At 42.6% G+C, this 21037-nt stretch overlaps 1 protein-coding gene across 3 annotated transcripts in view; it reads right to left on the bottom strand.

The window, feature by feature from the left end:
* Positions 1–21037, bottom strand: part of LOC144988962 (NLR family CARD domain-containing protein 3-like) — a 207703-nt gene that overhangs the window by 161924 nt on the left and 24742 nt on the right. The window lies entirely within an intron of this gene.

Here is a 21037-nt window from a genome sequence, read left to right as displayed (position 1 = left end):
AATTGTGGAAGTTAGGTAATTCTAATCCTCCACAGCTTTTTGCAGATTTTAAAGTTTTTAGACTAATTCTTGCAGGTTTATTGTTCCATAGAAAGCTTGATATGGATGAGTCTAATGTTTTGAACCATTTTAATGGCGGTTGTGTGGGAATCATTGAGAAGAGATAATTAACTTTGGGTAAGATTTTCATTTTAACCGTGGCTACCTTGCCCATAAGGGACAAAGGCAGGTTGGTCCAGCGTGTTAGATCGTCCTGTATGTTTTTCAGTAATGGGGTGTAGTTTAGCTGCACCAGTTCTGAAATTTTGGGGGAAAAATAAATACCTAGATATTTTATATTGCCTGATTTGACTGGTATTGTGAGTCCTTGCTCCGCATTACTGTTCAGTGGTAATAAAACAGATTTATTCCAATTAATGGAATAGTCTGATATAGAAGAGAATTCATTAATGATTGTTGCCGTTTCATTTACAGAATGTATATTACTTAAAAACAGTAATATGTCATCTGCATAGAGACTAATTTTATGATGGCTGTGTTTGGTTTTAATTCCTTTAATACTCTCATTCTGTCTTCTGTCTGCTGCAGCTAGAGGCTCGATAAATATTGCAAAAAGAGAGGGGGAGAGTGGGCAACCCTGTCTAGTTCCTCTTCCAAGAAAAAACCTGTTGGAAGTCTGTTTATTAGTTCTAACTGATGCATTGGTGTTGTGATATAATATTTTGATCCAATTGATGAATGATTCTCCAAACCCAAACTTATGGAGGGCAGCAATGAGGAACTTCCAATTTACTCTATCAAAGGCTTTTTCAGCATCCAGTGATAGTATAGTCATTTCCTGGTTTTTGATGGTGGCAAAGTCTATTATGTTAACGAGTCTGCGGACATTATCATCCGAGTGTCTGCCTTTGATGAATCCAGTTTGATCAAAGTCAATTATGTGAGGAGTGACTTTTTCTATTCTCTGTGCTAGTGCTTTGCAGATAATTTTTACATCTGCATTAATTAAAGAAATGGGGCGATAGCTTGAAGGACTGGGGTCTTTGTCTGGTTTTAGAAGAAGGATAATGTTGGCAGAGTTCATGTTAGGTGGTAGAGATTGGCTTTCATTGATAAATTTTACCGTTTTATAAAACGTTGGTGCCAGTTGTTCCCAGAATTCCTTATAAAACTCTGCAGGAAAGCCGTCGGGTCCTGGTGCTTTGCTGTTAGGCATAAGTAACAGAGCTTCATGAAGCTCAGACAACGAGAGCGGAGAGTCTAAATTTGTGATTTGATCTTCGTTTAACTTGGGCAGGTTTATATTGTTGAGAAATGAGTTGATGCTTTGTTCTGATGGATTGATCTGTGGAGTGTATAAGTTTTGATAAAAGTCTTTAAACGCATTATTAATTTTTACCGGGTCATGAGTGACATTCCCTGTTTGGTCCATAATCGAAGTGATTGTTGATTTTTCTTTATTAATTTTAAGCTGATTAGCTAGAAATTTGCCAGATTTATTTGAGTTTTCATATCTTTCCAGTCGAAGCCTTTGTATCTGGAATTGTGTTTGTTTATTGATGATGTCATTTAACTGCAGCTTTAAATTTTTCAGGTCGCCCAGTATGTGTTCCTGTGCAGAAGCAGCATAAGCAGTCTCCAGAGTTTTTATTTTATTTCCTAATTCTAATAAATCTGCTTTCTCCTTGCGTTTTTTATGCGTTGAATAAGAGATGATTTTCCCTCTCATGACTGCTTTTGCTGCTTCCCAAAGAATACTTGGTGATATTTCAGAAGTATCGTTGAATTCTAAGAAGGTTGCCCACTCTTTTTTAAAGAATTCAATAAATTCCTGGTCTTTTAACATAGACGTATTAAACCTCCAGGTTGAACCCGAGGGTCTGGGTACTTCCCTTGAAATAGTAACAGAAACTGGTGCATGATCACTGATAATAATTGGATGAATGTTGGAACTTTTAATTTCTTTCAAAAGGGAGTTACTGACTAATAAATAGTCTAAACGAGAGTGTGAATGGTGAACTGGAGAAAAAAAGGTGAACCCCTTAGTGCTTGGATGACATGAGCGCCAAGCGTCGCAGAGACCCAGATCATTCATGTACTGCTTTAGAATACTTGCAGACTGCCATGTACGCTGGTTTGCTGCTGTGCTGAGTCTGTCAAGTTCAGGGTCCAGAACAAGGTTGACGTCTCCTCCTATAATGATTGTGGAGTCAGAGTGGACTGAGAGTGAGGTGAAGAATCTGTGAAAGAAGGAAGAGTCGTCAACATTTGGACCATAGATACTGGCTATACAAAAGTCCTTGTTCTGAATGGATATATTAATGATTACAAATCTGCCTTCTGGGTCAGTAACTGTATCCTTATGAGTAAATGTAACATTTTTATTAATCAAAACTGCAACCCCTCTTTGTTTGGAGTTGAAACTGGCAGAATACATAGCTGGATACTGGGAACAGCACAGGAGATGACCAGCTGATAATGATAAATGGGTCTCCTGCAGCAGAGCTATATCTGCTTTAAGATCATTCAGGTGATTTAACACTTTCAATCTCTTTGGCCCAGAACCAAGTCCGTGCACATTCCAGCTAACGATGTTAAGACTGTTCATAGCTGTTCTAACCGGGAGAGTGCAAGGCTAAATAGTGCGTGTGCCCGTCCGTGTGCGCGTGCACGCTGTGCGTTCCTGCTACACTGACAAGCGCTGTGCGTTGTGGGTGAACGTGTCTTGGCTATGAGCTGCATGTTACGTGCGTCCTGTGTGAGCCTAAGTGAGGTTTTTGCAGTTTATCAACGTGTGTGTGCGGGATCGCGTGTGCATGCTCTTATGCGCGCTAGTATGCGCGCGCGCCCGTTCCGTGCATAAATAAATACTCACCGTGGTTGCGTTGACTTTACCTGATTCACATATGAGGACATGGGAAGGGGGGGGGACAAGAGAAAAGAGAGAGGGAAAGAGAAAGAACAAAAAACAAAAACAACGAAACAACAACAGAAACATGAATGTGAGAGAAAGAAAAAACACTTTTCCTGAGAGGTGTGGATTATTGATGATCCGATTATTTCCTATTCAATTAAATAAGTTTGCGGGTTTCTTCTGGGCAGCGCAGATGTCAGTGCGCCTCTGAAAGCCTTCAGCACAGCCAGGGTGTTACCTCTGGGTCCCGGAACAGCTTGCCATTCACAAAAAGTTTATCAACGGCAACCACCGCGCGGGCTCCAGCAGACAGGTGCTTCCTCCTCAGCGGGAAGAGGATTTTCCGCCGGCGGAGGATCTCGCCTGGAAACTGATCATTAACACTGTAATGTGTGTCTTTCAGCTCTCGCCCTCTACTTTTTACCTGCATCTTTTGTTTATAATGTTCAAATTTAGCAACAATAGGACGGGGACGCTGATTGTCCGGCCTTTTTCCTCCGAGCCGGTGAACCCTGTGGAAGGAGATCTTCTGGACTTCTTCCTTGGGGAGTTTCAGGTGGACCTCTATAAAGGACTTAACAATGTTCTCCGGGACTTCTCCTGCCTCTTCTGGAATCCCTGCGAACACTAGATTGTCCCTCATGCTCCTCGCCTGAAGATCCAGGAGGGTTTCCTTGATGGATCGGTTTTCCTCAGAGAGACGGGCGGTGTCGTGGCCCAAGATCTTCACGGTCTCTCTGAGGGCCTGGTTCTCCGCTGCGAGCTCCTGCACCTGCTGCTGGCTGAACTCCAGAGACTCTCGCAGACCTTGGAATTCCTTATGGAGGATCTCCAGCAGATTTAAACGGCAATCAAGGCTGGAGAGCCTTTTATCAAATAAGTATTGAACACGTCAACATTTCTCTCAAAAAACACATTTCTAATCGAGCTATTGACACGAAATTTTCACCAGATGTCGGCATCAACCCAAGTAATGCACACATAGAAATCCAAAAATATATGTCTGTAACGACCCGGCTGGTACGTCACTGTAGTCGGGGAATCAGGAGCTAAGCGCTGCTAATTAACTGGCGAAATTTGAGAGCTGTCGGTGCCCCATACACCACACGACTCCGAACAGTCCCAGAAAGAGAAGCAAAGAGAAAGAGGCAGATTGCGTAATCTCCTTTCCGGCATCATAGCCCATTTATTTTCACACCCCCAAACAGCCAAACAGCATGGAGGGTCACTTAAGTTCACAACCCTCTGACTCAAGGTTTCACCCAAAAGCTCCCCACTTCCCATGAGCCTTTGGGGCTGAAGGCGGGGCTAACCCCCAGATCGTCACATGTCCATAAATAAAGTTATGTGTAATAAAGTGAAATGGCACAGGGAATAAGTATTGAACACATGAAGAAAAGGAGGGGTAAAAAGGTCTGGCAAGCCAAGAAAGCAGCTGGAGTTTGTCAGTATTCAGAAGGTTAACCTGCCCCCCATCAGTGCAAAGTAATATCAGCTGGTATAGTCCTGATTGATGCCTTTTAAAAAGGTTTCTCACCAGCAAGGTGTTAGACAAGAAGCATTGCATGATGGGTAAAAGCAAAGAGCTGTCCAAAGACCTACGCAACCTTATTGTTGCAAAACACACTGAAGGCATTGGTTACAGGCGCATTTCTAAACTTCTGAAAATTCCAGTGAGTACCATTGGGGCCATCATCCGGAAGTGGAAAGAACACGGCATTACCATAAACCTGCCACGGCCAGGTGCTCCTCGCAAGATTTCAGACAGAGGAGTCAGAACAATCATCAGAAGGGTTCTCCAACAGCCCAGGACCACTCGTGGAGAGCTTCAGAAAGACCTGGAATCAGCAGGTACCGTTGTTTCAAAGAAAACAATAAGTAATGCACTCAACCGCCATGGCCTCCATGCACGCACACCACGCAAGACTCCATTTTTGAAGAAGAAGCATGTTGAAGCTCGTTTGGAGTTTGCGACACAACATTTGGATAAACCCATGACATTCTGGGAGAAGATACTCTGGTCAGATGAGACCAAAATTGAACTCTTCGGATGTCATAAGACACAACATGTTTGGAGGAAAAATGGCACCGCACATCACCCCCAAAACACCATACCAACAGTCAAGTTTGGAGGTGGGAGCATCATGGCGTGGGGCTGTTTTTCAGCATGTGGTACTGGTAGACTTCATATCATTGAAGGAATAATGACTGGAGAAAAGTATGAAGACATTCTTGATCAGAATCTGCTGTCATCTGCCAGGCTGCTGAAGATTAAAAGAGGGTGGATCTTTCAGCAAGACAACGATCCCAAGCACACAGCCAAGGTAACACTCAACTGGTTGAAGAAAAAGAAAAGAAAGCTGCTAGAATGGCCCAGGCAATCACCAGACTTGAATCCAATTGAGAATCTTTGGAAAGAACTGAAGATCCGGGTTCACAGAAGAGACCCCGGAACCTTGAAGATTTGAAGGCAGTTTGTGTGGATGAATGGGCCAAAATCACACCTGAGCAATGTATTCCACTGGTTTCTCCATACAGGAGGCGTCTTAAGGCTGGAATCACCAACAAAGGTTTTTAGACTAAGTATTAAATCAATTTCAGTAAGCGTGTTCAATACTTATTCCCTGTGCCATTTCACTTTCTTACACATAACTTCATTTATGGACATAAATGTTTGGATTTCTTTCTATGTGTGCATTACTTGGGTTGATGCGACATCTGGTGAAAATTCTATGTCAATAGCTCGATTAGAAATATGTTTGAGAGAAATGTTGACGTGTTCAATACTTATTTTCCCTGCTGTATATACTTCCCACAATGAAAATAGAAACAGGATCAGAAACTCCTGCGTTTTCTTTGTTCTTCTACTCCAAGCAGAAACTCTTTCTTTTGATGATCTGATGATCCAGCCCTGTTACTTTTTTGATGGACGTATAATCTTCACATGCCATCATTAAAATCTCAGACTCCGTCTCACTGAAGTATAGCACTCTCTTTTTTTCTCCACGCGTTTCCATGGTGACTCCAGAAATCGTTGATCCATTGAGAATGTCTTTATGTACCTGCTGTGCACGTGCATTAACCCAGGGTTACTAAGTGGAGCGTAATTACGCTAACTCATATCCGGTCTTTTGGAACAGACATACCCAGAGTAAGCAAGTTCAGGCGGATTTCAGCCAGAGTTCTGGATTAAAGTCAGGCTAGTTTAAACATGCTTCCTGGAATACCCCCCTGATGATGAAGCTAAAGGTTGTTTTAAAGAAGCTGGCACAGTGATACAAAATATTTAGGCTAGGTGACCGGAACTTCTTTTTTCACCGTGTGGTTATCCTGTGATATATCACTTTTTAATGCACACCCATCAGCCAGTCATAATCTAGTATTCACCAGGACCATGTTAGAATTCTGTTTAAATAGGATCTGCCACTTGGTTATTCATATTCTATATTTCTATATACCTCTATTCTTCTTGATTCCAGATTCTGTGCTCCTCACTGTCCTTGATTTAGGTCAAGCTGCAGATTTACTGAAAACATCTGTTTAGCTTTGAAAACTGTCTCCATTCTAGTCATTAGTCATGTTTAGTTGATCATATGGAAATAAATATAGATTTGTTATTTGTTTCTTGTAGTTCTTTTCACTAGCTTTGGAATGGTGCCTCCCTTTCTGGAATCAGACAAAGAATAAGAAAGTAGAAAGGAAAAATTGTGGGGGTGGGGGCCTGGGCTTGCTCCGGGGGGGGCCAACGCTTTCTGGCTCCTCTCTCTCTGTGTGGGGGGGGGGGGGGTGGTGCTGGGCCTGGGGTGTCGGCGCCTCCGGGGGTGCCCCTGGGCTGGGTGGGCCTGGCCCCCTTGTTGGGGGGGGGGGGGGGGGGGGGGGGGGGGGCAGCTGTTTGACCACCGGGGGACAGTCTATTGGCTGTCCCCAACTTACCCCCTTCCTCATATAACCTCATAATAGGGTGAGGGGGTGGGGGGCTTAGCCTGCGATGAGCCTTGGGGGGGGGTTTACTAGGCAGTGGCCCCCCTCCTGTGGTTGCCGTATGGAGTGGGCCCCCCCTCTTTCGGTTTTATTTGCACCTTAAACATGTAGGGCCCTTGGTAGGGGGGGTGCTTGGACATCACTGCCAGCAAGCAGCAGATGTCCTCCTAGCACCCTACCCGCCAATTTTAACCACACCTTAGACATTTAGGGCCCCTTGGTGGGGAGGGTGAGGGGACGTCACTGTGAGTAATCAGGAGATGTCCCCTTAGTGCCCTACCCGCCAATTTTAACTGCACCCCCCTTAGTACATACACCCCTCCCCCCTCAATATATACATCCCAACATAAACACACACCCATGCACACACACACTCTCTCAAACACACATACACGCACACACATTTTGCAAGGAAGGTGGGACCTAGGACCATTTGTCCCCTGCCTCTTCCCTTGGGGGGATTATGGGCCCCTTTGCAACGGCGGCCGTGTCCCCGGGGTGCCGGCTTCCTGGGCCCGGCGGTGCTCTCTCCGCGCGGTGGGGGGGTTCACATTACATCTGAGCCGGGGGTGTTCGTGTCCCTGGGGGGTGGGTTCTGGTCCTTGCTCCTGAGTGCTGGGCGCCGCCAAATTTCCAACTGTGGCCGAGCCTGGTCGGGCCATATTTACAACACCCCTTGTGGGCCCTCTTTTTTCCCCGGGGTTCCCCCCTCCTGGGCGGGGGCGGCGGGCCCCTGCCTCGCTCCTCCCTGGACCAACCGTGGGCCGGGCAGATGGCTGCCTGGAGTGCGGAGCGGGTCTCCCTTGGGGGGTCCTGGCTCGTACCTGGGGTTGGGGCGGGGGGATGCCCGGAACTCCTGGGTGGTGGTGGGGTGCTCGTCTGGGGCTGTGGGCGTCCTTCTCCGGTGGGGCCCTGCGTTGGGTTCTCCCGGCGCGGCGGGGGGGCTGCTCTCCTGGTTGGGCTGGGGCGGCGCTCTCTTTCCCTCCGTGCCTCCCTGCTCTCTGGCTCTGGGGGCCTTGCGGCGGCCCTGCTGGCCCTGGCCTGGGTGGCGGGCTTGGTCGCCCGGGCGGCGGTTGTTCCCTGCCGGTTCCCGTTGGGCGTTGGGGGGATTCCGGCTGCCGCTGCTGCTGCGGTGGGGGTCTTGGGGTGGGGATGGCTGGGCACTCTCCCTCCTTCTTTTCACATTCCACCATCCATTTTAGAAGAACATAAACACTCACCTGAGCACAGGTGTTAGCTCACCTTTGCACTAACAGTTTGCATGACTGAATGATTGAAATATTTCACACTAGTTGGTTTTAAGGCATAAGTATGCGTGTGAACACTATCTGTTTTGTGTACATGTCGACATGTGGACATTTTTGCAGCTAGCAGGTGTGTTGATAACATTTGAGTGTGTGTGTGGACAGGCTCCGCCCTTTTTGTACTACATTTGAACCTTACCATAATGATTAACAACCAGTAAACTTGTTGCTTTATGCTGCTTCATGGTCTTATCCCCCTTCCCCTCCTATTATCACCCCCTACTCCCCCTCTCTCTAACGTCCCTCTCTCTTCTTCCCCTCTTTCCTTTTCCGTCCGGTCCAACACCAAAGATTTTCAGACATGTTTGAAATTAATAAAGTTTGGCCTCAATTACAAAAGGGGTTTATTCAGACATACTTTTGGTTTGTCTGAAGATTAATAACCCCTCTTGTTAAAGCAAAATATGTCCAACACAAGAGGCCCTCAGCTCTCGTCTGTCTGCCCAGCTGTTGGACAGGACAAGTTAAGAAAAAAAAAAAAAAAAAAAAAAGAAAGGAAAATTGTGACGAACCACAAAACATAAAGACAGAATCCCATCATAGGTTTGATTAATTCTGATAGAAAAACTTTCCCAAAGAGTATTTTTCACTAATACCACATTAAATTAAATTGATAATAAATTAAATTAGCGTTAATTAAAGCGTGCTCACCGTCGGCGTCTTTCTTACAATGGCGTGTTATCAGCCATTGTTTAGCTCCAAATACTTTCAAATTCATTGATATCCAGACACAACGGATAAACAAAGCTTGCGGTTTCCAAAGTATTCACTAAAAACATTGATAACTAAAATATTTGTGATTATTTAGACTGAACAGGTGAAGCCAGAGACAATTCTGCAGCCATCTAGAATCTTCTCCAAGTATCATAAATGACAGAACCAGACTGGTTACTAAAAGTGGAATTCTGTCCCTTCTAAAGTTTCCTGGTGGGATAAACTGCAAGAGAGACCAGCTGACTGCGTTTGCTGTTGACCTAAGCATTTTTATTTGGACTCAAGTTTTTTAACAAGTGAATAAGGTTCTATTTTGGTCACTTTATTTGTCTTGTGAGGATGATCAATATTCATTACATGATGATCAATATTTATGGTTAGAACTCCAACTCTGATAACAATCAGCTTCTGGACACTCTAGAACAGAGTATTATTGCGAGTATTATTGCAAAGTATTATTGCGTTCGCACGAGTTAATCATTTCGAGGGAACGGAATAGTATTTTGAGGGGAATGGAATAGTATTTCGGCTCTCTATTATTCCTATTGGACCCTAAACTACAATATCAGCTGTCTGTCTGTCAACCGACCAGCCAGTTGCCAAAATGCCGGCATACATCAAAGATCTCTGCGGCGGAGCTAGTAGTAGCCTAGCAGGAGCTATCGTATGACAAAGCAGCCTAGTTATCATAAATCTTTTGATATTTTTCTTATATTTATTGAGACAGTAATAAAGTGATCATTTTTGTTTTTCATGTTCCTTTTTTGAACGAATATGGGTCACAGAGACACGGAAGTTACCGCTGAAAGCGGCTTTGCCGGCGTACAGAGAATCATTTCGAGGGAACGGAATAGTATCTTGTGGGAACGGAATAGTATTTTGAGGGAATGGAATAGTATCTTGTGGGAACGGAAAAGTATTTCGTGCGAACGAGATAATAATCTGAGGGAACAAGATATATTTTAATATCTTAATGTCAGGACACGGGCTCCGTAATAAAAGGATAACATTTCTCTGAAAAAAAAAATGTTTTAATTGGTATCATAAACTTGAAAAATGTAAAAATAAAAGAAACAGAAAAAGTCATGTTTAAAATTATTGAAATGGTGCCCATAAATGTTTACTTCTGTAAATATTTCAACGTTGAAAAGAGTTGAATAAATAAAAAAAGCTATTTTTAATATTTTAGGAAGGGTTCTATGTAATGACACATTAGGTTCTTTAAAATAAGTTAATACAGGAAAAAATGCAAACAAAATGACAATTGTCAAAATAACTCTACCCTAGGTCTGTTGATAAAAATTATAGCATGTCTAAAAATGTAAGTATAGTATGAGAGGATATAAGAGGATAAATGCAGAAGACTTACCGATGCAGCTCACTACTTGATTCTGAGGGAAGGTCTTACAGTGTACAAACTTTAAACTTCTCCAGGATTTCACCTATTGACAGGATCCAGCGGATGAACTTTCAAAAATCAATGACAAAAAAGGCGATATTTACATTCAAGTATATAAATGCCCTTCCATAAACCCCAAAAAATGAAAGTATGTTTCTTTTATGGCATAAACAGAAACATGGAAGAGTCTGTGGCATGAAGGTAGAGCAGTTGTTCCTCATCAAAGAGTTGGTTCAATTGACAGCATCTCAGACAATATGCTTTATTTTCCTCTACTTCTGTTGAGAGAAGTGCTGTTCATCTCTGTTTGTGTATACTTGCTGGTAGGGCTGGGCGATATGGCCTAAAAATAAAATCACACCCATCAGCCAGTCATAATCTAGTATTCACCAGGACCATGTTAGAATTCTGTTTAAATAGGATCTGCCACTTGGTTATTCATATTCTATATTTCTATATACCTCTATTCTTCTTGATTCCAGATTCTGTGCTCCTCACTGTCCTTGATTTAGGTCAAGCTGCAGATTTACTGAAAACATCTGTTTAGCTTTGAAAACTGTCTCCATTCTAGTCATTAGTCATGTTTAGTTGATCATATGGAAATAAATATAGATTTGTTATTTGTTTCTTGTAGTTCTTTTCACTAGCTTTGGAATGGTGCCTCCCTTTCTGGAATCAGACAAAGAATAAGAAAGTAGAAAGGAAAATTGTGACGAACCACCAAATCTCCGATTTTATTTTTTTTAATTCGATTTCCGATTTTTTCCCTTTTTTCCCCCCCACCCTACTTAAAGAAAGCAATAAGTACAAACGGCAGACAAGTTCAGGCAAATGTTGCTTTTATTTAATCAAACCCAAGACAAATGTAGCCCCCATTTCTGGGATGAATAATAAATAAATGAAAACACTCTTGGAATCAAAGTTAAGTAGAAGACTTTTCTTCTTACTCCCTCTTTGGACTTGTGTTTAAATAATTTTGTCTTGTTTTATTTAACTTTTGTCTTGTTTTTGTCTAATTTCATTATTCTAAACTTGTTTTCACTTTTCCAAAATAAAAAGGTTACTTTTTTACTTAAAGTCCCAGCTGTGTTTTAAGTAACACTTTATAGTCTAGACTAAAAGGAAACAAACATTCATCTTGACAGTAGCACCATTTTCTAAAGGATAACAATACAGCTCAGATCTGGGCTCTAAGGTTTTAATTCAATTAAGAAACCCCGTCTTCTCCACGGAGATGATGATGAAGCAGCAGGAGTCGCGGTCAACCCCCCCCCCCCCCCCCCCCCCCCCCTTCGCGGCCGCCTCCTCCGAAAACAAAATCCTACGGTGGCCGCGCCGCGAATGAATATACCGGTACAAGTAATAATTACAACGCAGTATTCTTTATTAACAAATAACAGTAACAACTAACTAACTAATGAACTAACTATACAGGCGTTGTAGAATCAGTATGTGTGTGTGTCAGGGCGCGTGCGTGTTTAAGAGGATTGAGCGCGTGCCACGCAGGCGCGCGTGAGAGCCTTTGACTCCGATGGGCTTTCAGCGTGGGGGGGGGGGGGGGGTCTATTCCTCCACGTCTGTATCAGTAAACCCATACCAGTTCCAAAGAACAGATGACTTTATTCCTTTCTTGGGAACAAACGTCCCACTGTCACCGGTAGCCATGCTGTCGCTAGCTGCTTCGTGTGTCAATTGTCGCGTGTCGCTACGGAAGCTCTGGGGAGCCAAAAATGCGCCACATAAAAACTCGATTTAGTTATTTTTGAAATCGCCCGTAACAAAAAATTCGAATTAATTCATTTGATCGATTTATCGCCCAGGCCTACTTGCTGGATGCATGCACACGTTTCTCTGTGCAAAAGGTTATATTTTATTTTTGTATCTACATATTGGCACTTTTTTTAAAGGTAGAAAGAAAATGCAGATTTAACTCCAGGTGTATTTTTCTAACTGCACTGAGCCTTTCCTCTGTGTCTGAGCCGTGAGATGTAGCCTATGTTTCTTTATGAAAACTATTAACTACATTCTTCTACATATGTTGGTCCTCCTGTGCTTGGAAGTCTGGACCAGCATGTGATTTTGGCTGTTAATTTCAAGTAGACACAAGTAGACATTTCAAAGTAAATTTGAAAGTAAGAAATCACTCTGTAACGACTTTGTAATTGTGGAGGATAAGTCCATCTAGATCAGGGGTGCTCACACTTTTTTGCCGTGTGAGTTACTTTTGAAGAACCTCGGATTCAGGAACAACAGTGCGGTTTCCGTCCTGGTCGTGGAACAGTGGACCAGCTCTACACCCTATCTAGAGTGCTGGAGGGATTGTGGGAGTTCGCTCATCCAGTCCATATGTGTTTTGTGGATTTGGAGAAGGCGTTCGACCGCGTCCCCCGTGGCATCCTGTGGGGGGTGCTCTGGGAGTATGGGGTCCGGGGAGCCTTACTGAGGGCTGTCCGGTCTCTGTACGACCGGAGTAGGAGCTTGGTTCGCATAGCCGGCAGTAAGTCAGACCTGTTCCCGGTCCACGTTGGACTCCGGCAAGGCTGCCCTTTATCACCGGTTCTGTTCATAGTTTTTATGGACAGAATTTCTAGGCGCAGCCAGGGGCCGGAAGGGATCTGGTTTGGGGACCACAGGATTTCCTCTCTGCTTTTTGCAAATGATGTTGTCCTGTTGGCTTCATCGAGCCGGGACCTCCAGCGTGCATTGGGGCGGTTTGCGGCCGAGTGTGAAGCGGCTGGGATGAGGGTCAGCACCGCTAAATCTGAGGCCATGGTCCTTGACCGGAGAAAGGTAGCTTGCCATCTCTCGGTGGGTGGAGTGTCCTTGCCCCAGGTGGAGGAGTTTAAATACCTCGGGGTCTTGTTCACAAGTGAGGGAAGATCGGAGCGTGAGATTGACAGGCGGATCGGAGCGGCATCCGTAGTTATGCGGTCGCTCTATCGGTCCGTCGTGGTGAAGAGAGAGCTGAGCCGAAAATCAAAGCTCTCAATTTACCGGTCGATCTACGTTCCAGTACTCACCTATGGTCATGAGCTATGGGTCATGACCGAAAGAACGAGGTCCCGAATACAAGCGGCTGAAATGAGCTTCCTCCGTAGGGTGGCTGGGCGCTCCCTTAGAGATAGGGTGAGAAGCTCGGCCACCCGCGGGGAGCTCGGAGTAGAACCGCTTCTCCTCCACATCGAAAGGAGCCAGCTGAGGTTGCTCGGGCATCTAGTCCGGATGCCCCCTGGACGCCTCCCTGGAGAGGTGTTCCGGGCATGTCCCACTGGGCGGAGGCCCCGGGGAAGACCCAGGACACGCTGGAGAGACTACGTCTCTCGGCTGGCCTGGGAACGCCTCGGGGTCCCCCCAGAGGAGCTGGAGGAAGTGGCTGGGGTGAGGGAAGTCTGGGCATCTCTGCTTAGACTGCTGCCCCCGCGACCCGGTCCCGGATAAGCGGAGGAAGATGGATGGATGGATGGAGTAACTTTTGAATCGACAATGTCTTGAAGATCTACCTATTAAAATATATATATATATATATATATATATATATATATATATATATATATATATATATATATATATATATATATATATATATATATATATATATATATATATATATATATATTGATATATATATTTTTAATAAATATATATATATATATATATATATATATATATATATATATATATATACATACATATAAAATACTATTAGTAAATGTTTGTTAGTTATGTTTATTTGAACATTATTGTTTATATACTGATGATTAAAAACTACACAGTGAGATTACACAAAGATACTTTTGTATTATGTATGCAAATTTTGATAACATTAAGGAATACTTGTGCAATTTTTCACAAGATTTAGTGTGATAGCAATTTCAGAAACATGGTTCAATGCAGAGAAGGGAGTCTAAAACTTTAATTTGGAGGGTTATGAACTCAGATACTGTAATAGACTAAACAAAGGTGGTGGAGGAGTTGCTCTATATGTGGATAAAACTCTGCATTTCAGAGTAGTGAATAGCATGACAGCTGTTGCTGACAATATGCTTGAATGTTTAACAATCGAAATCTCTCAAGAAAATCAAAAAATCTAGTTGTTAGTTGTATTTACAGAACACCAGGCTCAAATATGGATATGTTTACAGGCTGGATGGAGAAAATGTTCGTGGATAAAAATAAGGTAATGTTTGTATGTGGGGATTTTAACATTGACCTATTAAATCCTCATAAGATTAAAGCAGTTGAAGAATTTATTAACACCATGTAAAGCATTTGCTTATTTCCAAGAATTACAAAACCAAGTAGGATAACTGCAAGTTGTGCAACATTAATTGATAACATATTCTCCAATGACACTGAAAATAAAACAGTTAATGGGTTGCTAATTAATGAAATCAGTGACCATCTTCCAGTTTTCACAGTATATGACAGTAGTTAAGTCAACCACAGGTTGCATTTCTCAATGGGATACAGACGAATTAAAACAGAAACCTCCATCAATGCATTTAAAACTGAGCTACTTGAGCATAATTGGGATGTGATTTATCAAAAAGAAACTGTTGATGAGGCTTATGATTATTTTTTGCGGATATTTGGTTCGATGTATGATAAACATTGTCCAATTAAAAAGTTCAAGGAAAAAATTAAGTATTTCCATTGTCCATGGATTACAAAAGGACTGCAGAATGCATGTAAGAAAAAGAATACTCTTTATAAAAACTACTTGAAAAGGGAACAAAAGAGGCCGAAATTAAATATAAAAAATACAAAAATAAGCTAACGCAGATCATAAGAACATGCAAAGAAGGAATATTATGGAAAACTTTTAGAGGAAAACAAAAGTAATATCAAAAAAACATGGGGCATACTTAATACTATTCTAAGAAAGGGTAACAAGGAAGACTCCTATCCAAAGTACTTTATTAGTAAGAGTGAAGAAATAGATCAAAGGGAAGAGATTGCTAAAAGATTTAATGATTTTTTTTGTAAACGTGGGACCTGAATTAGAAAAGCAAATCCCGGATCCAGGAACATTTGGAAAGGATGTGCAAATGTTAATTGACAGAAATCCCAGTAGCATGTTTCTTAACCCAGTAACTGAAAATGAAATATTAAAGATCGTGAGAGGAATGAAGGGTAAACTCTCTACTGATGTTAATGGCATTGATATGGCCTTGGTGAAAACAGTAATCAGTGGAATTCTGAAACCATTAGAATATATCTTCAATTTATCATTCCAAACAGGTTCATTTCCTAATCAAATGAAAATTGCAAAAGTTATACCATTGTACAAAACCGGGAACAAGCATCACTTCACAAACTATAGGCCAGATTCTATGTTACCGCAGTTATCAAAGATATTGGAAAAAATGTTCATAACCCGATTAAACTCTTTCATCAAAAAGCACAAGATACTGGACGAAGGACAGTATGGGTTCAGGTCAAATCGATCAACATCACTGGCCCTGATGAATGTAATAGAAAATATAACAAATGCTATTGATAATAAAAAACATGTAATCGGGGTATTTATTGATTTAAAAAAAGCTTTCGACACAATTAACCACTGTATATTAATTCATAAATTGGATCGGTATGGCATTAGGGGGTTAGTGCTAGACTGGATCAGAAGCTATTTGAGCAACAGAAAGCAGTTTGTAAAGGTTGAAGGTGCTTGTTCCCAATGTTTGGACATTGTTTGTGGTGTCCCTCAGGGGTCGGTTCTGGGACCAATATTGTTTATTTTATATATAAATGATTTATTTCAGGTTTCTAACAAATTACGGCTAGTTCTATTTGCTGATGATACTAATGTGTTTTGTGATGGGGATGATTTGCAGCAACTCATTGAAATTGTTAAGAAAGAGATGGAAAAACTGAAGCTGTGGTTTGATGTAAATAAGCTTTCACTAAATTTAAGTAAAACAAAAATGATGTTATTTGGTCACCATAAGGGTAAAAATATTAACATTGACATGCACATAAATGGGGTGAAACTTGAAAGAATTTATGAAAATAAATTTCTTGGGGTCATAATTGATGACAAACTTACCTGGAAAGCACATATTAGCTACATACAAGCCAAACTATTCACAAGTATTTCTGTCTTAAATAAAGCTAAACTGGTTCTGGACCACAAATCCCTCCACATGTTATACTGTACATTAGTTTTACCATATTTTTCTTATTGTGTAGAGGTTTGGGGGAACAACTATAAAACAATGTTACATTCACTTTCAATACTTCAGTAGAGAGCAATACGAATCATACACAAAGTCAGTTACCTTGAGCACACAAATAAATTATTCATAGAATCAAAATTACTCAAATTTTACGATCTAGTAGAGTATTGTACCGCTCAAATAATATTCAAGGCCAAAAACAACTTATTACCCACAAATATCCAAAGGTTATTTATTACAAAAGAGGAAAAATACAATTTTAGGGAAAAAGATAAATTTGTCATACATAAAGCACGTACAAATAAAAAGAGATTCTGTGTTTCAATTTGTGGAGTGAAGTTGTGGAACAGAACCAGTAAATGCTTGAAACAATGTCCAAACATAAAAGAATTTAAATATAGATACAGGAAGATGATCATGGATAAATATGTGCAAATACAAAAAAATACAGAATCAGAATCAGAAATACTTTATTGATCCCACACGTGGGAAATTTTTTCGTTACCATAACAACTGACAGGAAAAAAAGACTAAGATAATATAAATAAAAAAAAGAACAAGGAAAATGTGGTATACTTTAAAGAGCTATTTACAAAACAGTGCAGGTAAAGAGATGTGCAAAACAAATGTGCAAAATAAAGAAAAGAGAAAAAAAAAGAATGTAGAAAGAATGTCAGCATTTATAAATTTGCATACTTTGACAATACGTTTTGTTATTCATTTGTATGTTGTTTGGAAATGACAATTACATGTATGTATGTACATATACACTTGGGTAGGGCACTGGACTCTGATGGTGGGAAAGTAAGGGCTTAGGGTAAAGGGGGGTGAGAGTTTATAAGATTGTTCTTCTTCTCACTCCCTTTTGGACTGGTGTTTATATAATTTGGTTTTGTTTTGTTTTATATAATTTACTTGTCTTTTTCTTGTTTTTGCAAGTTTTGTCTCGTTCTTGTCTTATTCTGTTATTTTACACTCGTTTCACTAGTCCAAAATAAAAAAGACTACTACTACTACTACTAGTCCACTTGTTGTTGAAGACTACTTTTGTATTATATGAATTATGTTTGGTTTCTGTTTTTCTGTTTTGTAATCAGATTAATTAGTTTGAATGTTTGATTAGTTAATTTCCTCTCCCTCATGTGTCCAGTATGGTTTGTCCCTGTCTATAAAGCTTCCCCAGTGTGTCAGTGTAATGGCTAAGTCTGGTCAGGCCTGTTCAGTTTAGTCCCACTTGTTTTTTTTCATTTAGTTATGTTTTCAGTTGGGCCCAAATTACTTTAGTTTTGAAACTATTCTGTTTTTGTACCTTTTTTATCTTCCTTTACAAAGAAAAAAACTACAAAAAAAAAACAATATTAAAAGATCTTGCAAGAAACACCTATTTTTGTCCATTGACTACTTGTGAACCTTCACACAGGGGCTGATGGCAATTTTATGGCAGAGGAGGTTGTACATAAGTGGGGTGTTAACGTTTCTTTGTCTCAGCACCCTTTGAGTGTCAAAGCCATTGATGGACATGTGATCACTAACAGTCTTCTTGTTACAGAACCTGTTAAGATGCAGATCGACAATCACACTGAAACTGTCAGATTCCACATCCTCAAGAATATTGACCTACCCGTTATACTAGGACTGCCTTGGTTGCAACGTTATAATCCTCAGCTTGATTGGCTTACAGGACGAATCCTGACCTGGAGTACTGACTGCCACAGAAACTGCCTTGGCGCGATGGAAACCCCATCAGCCCCTAGCCAGAAAATCATCTCTATTGAAAAATACCCTAACCTCTCTAAACTACCCACCCCTTATCACGACCTTAAGGAAGTGTTTAATAAGGTAAAAGCTACCAACCTACCTCCACATCGCCCTTACGATTGTCCCATTGACCTCTTGCCAGGTACTTCTCCCCCCCGAGGTCATTTTTACTCTGTCGGTCCCTGAGAGAGTGGCCATGGAGACGTATATTAAGGAGTCTCTAGCTGCTGGACTCATTAGACCCTCCTCTTCACCAGCTGGGGCAGGGTTTTTCTTTGTAAAGAAGAAGGATGGGGGTTTAAGACCTTGTATTGACTACCGAGGGCTAAATGAAATTACAGTACGCAACCGTTATCCTCTGCCACTCATGTCCTCTGCCTTTGAACTCCTTCAGGGGGCCAGGATCTTTACAAAGTTGGATCTTCGTAATGCCTACCATTTGGTGCGGATCAGGGAAGGAGATGAGTGGAAGACGGCATTCAACACACCTTCAGGTCATTATGAATACCAAGTCATGCCATTTGGCTTAACCAACGCTCCCGCAGTTTTTCAGAACCTGGTTAATGATGTGTTAGGGGAAATGATCAACCACTTTGTTTTTGTTTATCTGGACGATATCCTGATATTTTCTTTCCAGAGGTTGAGCATATCCAACATGTGCGCAAGGTTCTCCTATGCCTACTCCAAAACCAGCTATATGTTAAGGCTGAGAAGTGTGAATTCCATGCCACCACCACTTCTTTTTTGGGTCTGGTCATCGCTAAGGGCAGAGTTAAGATGGATCCTAAGAAAGTCCAGGCAGTGTTGGAATGGCCCAAACCCGAAAACCGTAAGGAATTGCAACGTTTTCTAGGATTTGCCAATTTCTATCGTCGCTTCATCAAGAATTACAGTAAAATCGCTTCACCTCTACATGCCTTAACATCACCCAAACAGAGCTTTTCTTGGAACCAGAGAGCAGAATCTGCCTTCAAAGATCTAAAGAACCGCTTCACGTCGGCTCCTGTGCTGGTTGTTCCTGACCCCAGTAAACAGTTCATTGTGGAAGTAGATGCTTCCGACACTGGGATCGGAGCAGTTCTATCCCAACGCAGTTTGGATAACAAGGTGCACCCTTGTTCCTTCTATTCCCGCCGTCTGTCCAACGCTGAAATAAACTACCATGTCGGGGAAAAGAAGTTATTGGCTATTAAAGAAGCATTAGAAGAATGGTGGCACTGGTTGGAGGGGGCCGAAATTCCTTTTGTTGTGTTTACTGACCACAAGAACCTGGAGTATTTAAGAACTGCCAAAAGGATGAACTCACGCCAGGCTCACTGGGCCCTTTTCTTTAACCGATTTACCTTCTCTTTGTCCTATAGACCATGGTCTCGAAACGTGAAAGCTGATGCACTGTCCCGAAGGGATGAATGCCCCCTGAAGAAGGTCTTTCCTGAGTTTATACTGCCTACCTCTGCTCGACTCGCTGTTCTCAGTACCGACATAGAAGAGGAGGTAAGGTCGGCTAACCAGGACTCTCAATCTCCTTCTGCCTGCCCCGTAGGACGTCTCTACGTACCTGTAGATCTCAGAGCCAGAGTTATTCAATGGTTTCACACCTCACGTATGTTTTGCCATCCTGGACAGAGAAGAACACTCTCCATCATTGGACAGCGCTTTTGGTGGCCCAACATGAGGAAGGACATCAATGAATATGTCTCTGCTTGTCCAGAATGTGCCCAGGTCAAAGTAACTACGTCCCCACCTGCTGGATTTCTGCAGCCTCTGTCCGTTCCTAGAAAGCCCTGGTCCCACATCTCCCTGGACTTCGTCACAGGACTTCCACCATCTGAGGGCAAGACAGTGATCCTTACGGTAGTAGACCTTTTTTCTAAAATGGTTCATTTTGTTGCTCTACCCAAGCTCCCCACGGCCAAGGAGACTGCTGAGGTCCTACTCAACAACGTCATTCGTCTCCATGGCCTTCCCAGAGATATTGTCTCGGACCGGGGACCCCAATTCACTGCTAAGTTCTGGGCGGAGTTCTGCCAGTTGTTTGGAGTCTCTGTGAGTCTGTCCTCTGGTTTTCACCCACAATCCAATGGCCAATCATAACGGCTCAACCAACAGTTGGAAACCGGCCTCCGTCTTCTCTGTAGCCGTGAGCCTGCATCTTGGTCCCGCAATCTGGTCTGGGTTGAGTATGCACATAATACGCTACCTTCGTCTGCCACAGGGCTGTCCCCCTTCCAGGTGGTGTTTGGCTACCAGCCCCCTCTCTTTGCTTCCCAGGAGGGGGAGGTTTCTGTGCCATCTGCCCATGCGTCCGTTCGCAGATGTCAGCAGGCCTGGCGCAGGGCCCGGCAGACTCTCCTACGGACCGTGGAGACCTACCGTACCACCGCAAACCGACGGAGGATTCCTGTTCCCTCCTATCAAGTGGGTCAAAGGGTTTGGCTTTCTACCACTAACCTGCCTCTTCGTGTGGAGAACAGAAAACTGGCTCCACGGTTTGTTGGTCTCTTTCCCATCTCCAAAGTGGTCAATCCAGTGGCAGTTCGCCTGCGTCTACCCAGGACTCTCCGTATACACCCCACCTTCCACACTTCCATGGTGAAGCCTGTCAAGACCAGCCCTCTTGCCCCTCCTGCTGTGGCCCCACCACCGGCTCGATTCATTGATGGGGGTCCTGCTTATACAGTGAGGCGCCTGCTTTGTTCTCGCCGTCGTGGACGTGGCCTACTAGGTACTGTAGGCCACGTCCACGACGTACCTAGTAGATTGGGAGGGTTATGGTACTGAGGAACGT

Source organism: Oryzias latipes, chromosome 2 (genome assembly GCF_053564925.1).
Source record: "Oryzias latipes strain Hd-rR chromosome 2, Olatipes_Hd-rR_3.1".
NCBI classification, from domain to species: Eukaryota; Metazoa; Chordata; class Actinopteri; order Beloniformes; family Adrianichthyidae; genus Oryzias; species Oryzias latipes.
The sequence above is the reverse complement of the archived record's forward strand: the minus strand, read 5'-3'. Positions and strand labels throughout refer to the sequence as shown.